We start from the raw sequence: 7,226 nt of genomic DNA on the forward strand, positions 1-7,226 counted from the left end.
AATTTAATGAAGAATTTTGGCACCATTTCTAAGTACAAAACTAAGTTTTGGCAGATGAGGCTCAAGTGTCAATATATTGGGGTTTCCAGAATAATATTAAGGTTTATGGGACCAATAATATAAGAAAGTACTTCAGAAAACCCAGGGTCATGTCAGAATATTTTAGAGCTTATGGTCGTCATGGATATAGTAAATAGTGCAACAGCTTATTAGAGAATTGCTGTGGGATTTGCTCTTTATAGATTTCAAAGAACAGGGAGTCAGACTACTAAGTCTGTCTTGTGATTGTTCCAATGGACAAGGCCCTTCAGAGCTTCTTTTATTCACACGGTGGCAATATAAAACTACCTGGTGTGACTTGCTCAAGTAATTAGTGGTTCAAAATTAATGAAGCAAAGATTCTTCTGTATTAGAGTCTATGAAAATTAATTAAGTAAATAAAATCATACAGTACGTTTAATTTGCATTTTTTCTGTACATTCGGTATTATCCCCAGACTGCGGAGTTTGAATGGCATGGGAGAGAAAGTTCAAGAGAGTTCTACAACCTAAAACCACATGGTCAAGAGCCTAAAGCTTGCTTGAGTGACTGGAGTGCTTACTTCTCATCATATCCAGGGCGCCAAATGACACCTCTTAGGTAATAAATTTCTGCTTTTGATTTTAAGGTCCTATAGGGCAGGATAATTCTATTTGTATGGCTCCTAGAACAGCACTCTGCACATTTGAACATTTAATCAGTGCTGCTTGATAATGAATATAGGATTTTACAGCACAGATCGAATGGGGCCTGAGAGAAAAATAGCTGACTCTCGGAGCTAAGTGCTTTCTTCGTAGTTGCTGAGTAGCATTCTGCCTGGCTCATCCTGGTGAAACATCGTCAGGTAAAGAGCCGCTTTCCCTTACCTTGAACTGCCCCAAGGTCAGGCCCAGAGATGATTAAAAATAGAACACAGATTACATGGTCCGCTTCACTTCAAAACCGAGAAAACTAACAGTGATTCTTGAAGGGTCACCCATCCTTAAGGCCATTTTGCAGGAAAGTCAAGCTGCCCCCAAACTGCCACAAATTGAGAAGCACTGAACGCCCAGAGGCCCTTAAAATGTCTTGAGAGACTATTGAAAGATAATTCACATCTAATATCTGGGCCATAATTCCTTTTACTACGTGGGAGAATACAGTAAGTACTACATATCCGCTCATTAGACTCTCATTTCCAAGTGCAGTCAAAAGTCCTGACAAGGCGTCAGGGTCCAAGGGCAGCAACACAGTGCCAGTAGTGGGTGACAGGGTGGGGGAGTGTCTGAGAGATGATTCCTAAGGCTGATGCTAACCTAGTCTTCGTCTGGCTTGGTTCCTGCCTAGAGTTGTTTTCAAATTTGACTAATTCTATGAACTACCCAATATCCTTCCAATATTTTCATTTTCTCTATAAATTAGCTAGAGTCAGTTTCTATTTGTTCTTTTTTTTTTTAATTCAAGAACCTTGACTAGTAAAAACGGGTGATTTATGAATGTCTTCATTAGCAAGGCATATGGATAAATGAAGGGAAAAAATTAGAACTATGCATATTATATATACCACTTTTGTGTAAAAGATGTTAATATATGCACAGGAAATGGAAAAATGTATACCAAACATTTAACAGGGTATGGTACGTTTGGAGAGTAAATTTATAGATATCTTTGACTTATCTTCTTATACGTTTCTGTGTTATTTTTCATTTTATAATCAAAATCTATTACTATAAAATAAGATACAAAAATAGTCATTACTAGAAAACTTCATCAAAGAACCAGTGTTTTCACAATCCTTCTAATCCACAGACTCTCACAGCTCCTTCTATTAAATATGATTCTGGTTACGTGGAGAACAATAGTATATTAAATACTAATGTGCAGTGGTGGAGGCAGGGGAACAGGACCAAGACTTGTTACAATGAAGAGGGGTCAGAGGTAACAATATAAGTTGTGCATGGCTATTTACTAAAGAGAATTAGAATTAAAATCTTAGCCTGTTTTGTATATGTGCATGTGTGCGTGTGCGTGTGTGTGTGTGTGTTTGAGAGAGAGAGAGAGAAGAGAATAGCTAATAGACAAGTTGCCCCTAAAATTCAGGAGGAGGAGGATGGAATGAATAAAATCCTATCAATGAAGCTTAGATATAAACGTTCCATCAGTAATTGCAAGGTAGCTGAAATATGCTTTACTAGCACAGAGACTGTGATCCATTCAGTGTATGCAGTATAAGATGGATGACAACGTCTTAGCTATTTTGTAATCTAAAGCCGAAGACCATATGATCTTCTCAAAAAGGAGAAAAAAATTTTTAATTTATTGAGACTTTAATAGTGAAAAATTAGAAAAGAATAGTAGCAATAAAAGTTATGTTGTAGAAAAGTGACACATGTTGGAGAGGTTGTGGAGAAAAAGGAACACTTATACACTGCTGGTGGGAATGCAAACTGGTGCAGCCACTATGGAAAACAGTATGGAGATTTCTCAAAAAATTAAAAATAGAAATACCGTATGACCCAGCCATCCCACTACTGGGTATCTATCCAAAGAACTTGAAATCAGCAATTCCAAAAGTCCCATGCACCCCTATGTTCATCGCAGCATTATTTACAATAGCCAAGACATGGAAGCAACCTAAGTGCCCATCAACTGATGATTGGATGAAGAAGATATAGTATATATATATATATATATATATATATATATATATATATACACACAATGGAATACTACTCAGCCATAAAAAAGGATAAAATTGTCCTATTCACAACAACCTGGATGGACCTTGAGGGTATTATGTTAACTGAAATAAGCCAGATAGAGAAAGACAATCTCTGTATGACTCCACTCATATGTGGAAATTAAACACGTAGACAAAGAGAACAGACTAGTGGTTTCCAGGGGAAAGGGGAGGTGGGGGGTGGGCACAAAGGGTGAAGGGGTGCACCTACAACATGACCGACAAACAATAATGTACAGCTGAAATTTCACAAAGTTGTAAACTATCATAATCTCAATAAAAAGTAAAAAAAAAAAAGAAGATGTAGGAACAATCTCAAAAGCTCAGCGGCTCACAACAGCAGTAGTTTATTTCTAGTTTATTTATATGTTCATGGTGACGCAACTATGGTCCTTTCCCACGCGTTCCTCATTCCTAGGCTCAGGATGATGGAATCGTCTCTGGAAAATTTACAGCCTTGTGGCAGAGAAAAAACAAATGGCGAAACATTCACAGGATGGCTTCCTTTCAGAAGTGACATCTATCACTTTGCTAATTTTCCATTGGCCAAAATAAGTCATACAACCAAGCTTAATTTTAATCCCTACCCAGGGAGAGGCAGCAAATATTCTAAAACAAAAATACCTTTAATCCCAAGAGTTTATATCATTATACAGAATTATGAAATTCATCAGGAAAGAAAAACAGTGAGGTAGACTAAAAGATTATTCCTATTCTTATGCTTTGCAAATTATTAAAATTTTTTGCAGATATAAAAAGTCAAGACAATTAACATAACCATATCTTTAAAAATCTTTATTGTTTGTATCACAAAATTATAGCATAATTAAATCTAGAAAGACATTATAGTTTCTGGAAGTGTTTTAATTTTCATAATGCAATAAATCTTGATGCATAAATTTTAAGTCTGGGCTTGACTTAAAATTATAAAGTAGTCAAGTTGAATAAATAACTTCCAGGGGGATAAAGCTATGGCAAAAAAAAATATGTAGTTCTATGGCTGAGAATTCAAATTCACCTAAAAAAACTACTAACAAACATTGAAAACTAGTAGATGTCAGGTATTGCAACAGGTTGCTTTACCTACATTTTTTTCATTAGCTTTTATTTTAAGATTCTTTGGTTGTGAATTTATTTATTTATCTATTTATTTATTGCCAATGAGAAAATATATCTAATTCACCAGCCCTTAAGTGTCAGAACTGAGACTTAGACCCATGATATCTGATGCTGAGTTCATTGCTTTTTTCCTATCAGTCCACGCATTTAAGGATCTAAAGGGCTGTACCTGAAATTTATAAGGAAATGCCGAGGCTTGGGATCAAACACAGAGAAAGTCTCTAACATCTGGGCTGCAGCATCCAGGAGAGAGTTGGCAGTAGATAACTTGGCAGTACCCAGGGGGCTGTCATCTTCAGCTCAAGCTACTCAGCTCTTTGCTCAGCGCCACCTGCCCTGGCCAGCCTTGTGACGTAACATGCTTATCTACAATAGATCAACAAGTTCTCCTATTATCCAAACACTCCAGGAGAGAGGGGCTCACAGTTTGGTTGAAAGAATGCGCTCAAACAGGGCTTCAAACACGTCCATAGAATTGAAGCTCTGGCTCTGGAATGCCTCCACATTATTGCCATCCTTCCACATTAGGGAGACATCTCAGCTTAAGATGTATTACCATAGGTGGAATAATTGATGATTGGTTAAATAGTCTTACTACTAGGAGGGCATGTGACTTGGGAGTTTGTGTTTGATGTTTTGTTTCCAAGTTCAGTGACAGATGGGCATTTCCATTCCTATCTAGTCGCATTTATGACCACCAGAACCCATTTACAAGATGACTAAATGAAGCTAGAACCATCTTTGCCACTAAACAGAACCAGCTGGAGCCCGTGGAGTGATTTCACTACCTGAACTAAGCATATATCTACTGTACAAGTATAATTTTTTAGGTGATCAGTGATAATATTTACTTTTCAGATTTTCCTTAAAATAAAAGGAGTCATCTTATGTTTGGGATCTAACGAGGTCTTTCATGTGCTAAGTCTTCTGTTGAAGGTTGGGTTTTCTGGGAAACAGACCTTAGATGGAGTTTAGGATGCAGGTTGTTTATTTGTGTCTTTGGCATCAACACCAGTGGAAAAGAAGGAAAGGGAAGGAAGCAGGGAGAAATTGAACTCTGGAGCTAAAATCAACTATCGGAATCCTCCCATGTTGAGGCAAAATGGCCAGGCATTTATATTATCATCTTCATTCATCGTTAGATGTGGGCCATCCTGGGAGCGATGCGACCTTGAGTGAGGTGGCTCTCTGCAGCTGAAGCAACACCTGAGAGAGGTTACAAATGGAAGCTGTCTCTGACGGTACTCTTAACATCTAGGGCAGCAAGTCTCACCTTGAAGAGATGTCTGTGCAATGGATCTCCTTGTCCACCACAGTCAACCCCTGGTGCCACTCAGATCCCTTTCTTCATATACATTTGGCGAGCAACAATTAGTTGTTACTACTCATGGGCCCCTCTGCCTAAAGGAAACTTGGCAGAGACTGGGTAGTGTCCCTGCCTCGACACCTGATACTCATCATCTCCCTCTTCTACTGCACATTCTAGATTCTCTTCATGTTCGCTGGCACCTCTGCTTGTCTTAATGGCCTACTTGACAGTATGATTATACTCTCAGCCCTGGAAGACGAAAGGAGAGCCCAAGTGGATTACCTTGTTCCATACATATTGCTCCATGTCCTACTGAGTACAGCAGTCCTACTTCCACTTGATGGTCAAATCAATCACCTTGCCGAATTTGTTTCTGCTTTTCTTAACTGCTGGTCTCTGGGCACAAGAAACACAAAGTAACCAGGCAGCAGTCATAGCTCACAGTTGAATGGGAGTCTCATTATGTCCTCTGATGAAAATGTTACCATTTGGGGACTAGCATCCCTAACCCTGCAGAGTCCAGAGTTTGCTGGGTGGAAGCCCAAGGTCTCCTAGTGGATTGCTGAGAATGATGGTAAGCAGGGTCATCCCTGCTTCTACCTCTTGGTTTCTTGACCTATGAATTTTTCCTATTTGGGACACAGTCCTACTTAAAGTCTTTATTCAAGGTGGTATTGCATCTTGGAGGATTGTGACCCATCCTCATAAAGTACCACCACTGAGCTGGTGCTTCAGCTGGATCTTCATCAGGCCATTCTCATCCTCTACCGTACCTGCAGCTCCTGGATGGGACATTATGTAATATGACTAGTAGATCCCAGGGTGTCCTATGTCAAATTTTCTTTGCTGTAAAGTGAGTCCACTTATCTGACACAACGCTATGTGGAATCCCATGCTACTAGGTCAAACACTCTGTAAACCCCTGGAGTAAGACAGTTAAGCCTAAATCTGGACTAGTCTATTTCTGTCATAATGTATTGTTTTCCCTTCCAGGGTGGAAGGGACCCAGTGTACTCAACTTGCCACCAAGTGGCCAGTTTGTTTTCTTGAGAGATGGTGCCATAATTGGGGCTGTGTGGTGGTCTCTGTTGCTGGCAAGTTAGACGTCTGGTGGCAAAAATATTTTAATCAGCCTTGGTAAGTAGGAGCCAATGCATAGCCTCTATTTATTCTGCTGCGACATTTTTACTTGTACCTTTTGTGCCAGGACTGGAGTGGCTACTGTAGAAGCTGGCTGACGCCAACTAACCAAGTTATTTTTTATACTTGGTTGTTCCATGTCTCTTCTAGGGTAAGATTTCTCTTGTCAGTGTTAATATGTGATATATAAAGATCTTCATACTTTGTGTCCACTCCCATATGACCATCCACATACCTCTATTTCAGACTTCCTTGTCTGAATATTTCAGTCTTCCTTCTTCCAGATTCTTGCACTCCTGGGCCAGGCCACTTGCCACCGCCCATGAATCTGTGCATATTCTAACCTTGGACCACTTTTCTGCCTGCTTGAAGCTCTGCTCACTGTGGGGATTTTTCCTCATCACTTTCTTTCAAGACGACCCCTGAGTAAAACTGTAGTATAGCTGCTGTTCAATTTTGGATTTTATCCTCATTCCAAGCCAACCCATAGATGAACCAACCTTGGATTTTTTTCCCCTTCCTCTGTCAGATATTTACAAGAAATCTTCTCTCCATAGGGCCATATGTGTGACATGAGAGAAGGGTGCTACTCCATGATAATGGATGACCTCGGGATCTGGGCTACACGATTGTGCAATTTACTTATATCTCTGGTTCTGCTCATGATAGACCCTGAATATATCCCTTCCATCTTATGATGAATTGTTTCTGGGTCCACTTGACTCAGTTCACAAAGGACAGTTGCAGACGTGCAAGCACTTGACGTGTCATGATCAGGTACTCTGTCTGTATCAAGGCTGAGTAATATGCCAGGAGTTGTTTTTCACAAGATATTTAGTTCTCCGCTGCAGAGAGCTGGGCCATGCTCCATACCATTCGGAGGCCTGAGCTGTGATTCTG

This window comes from Equus przewalskii, chromosome 28 (genome assembly GCF_037783145.1).
Source record: "Equus przewalskii isolate Varuska chromosome 28, EquPr2, whole genome shotgun sequence".
NCBI classification, from domain to species: domain Eukaryota; kingdom Metazoa; phylum Chordata; class Mammalia; order Perissodactyla; family Equidae; genus Equus; species Equus przewalskii.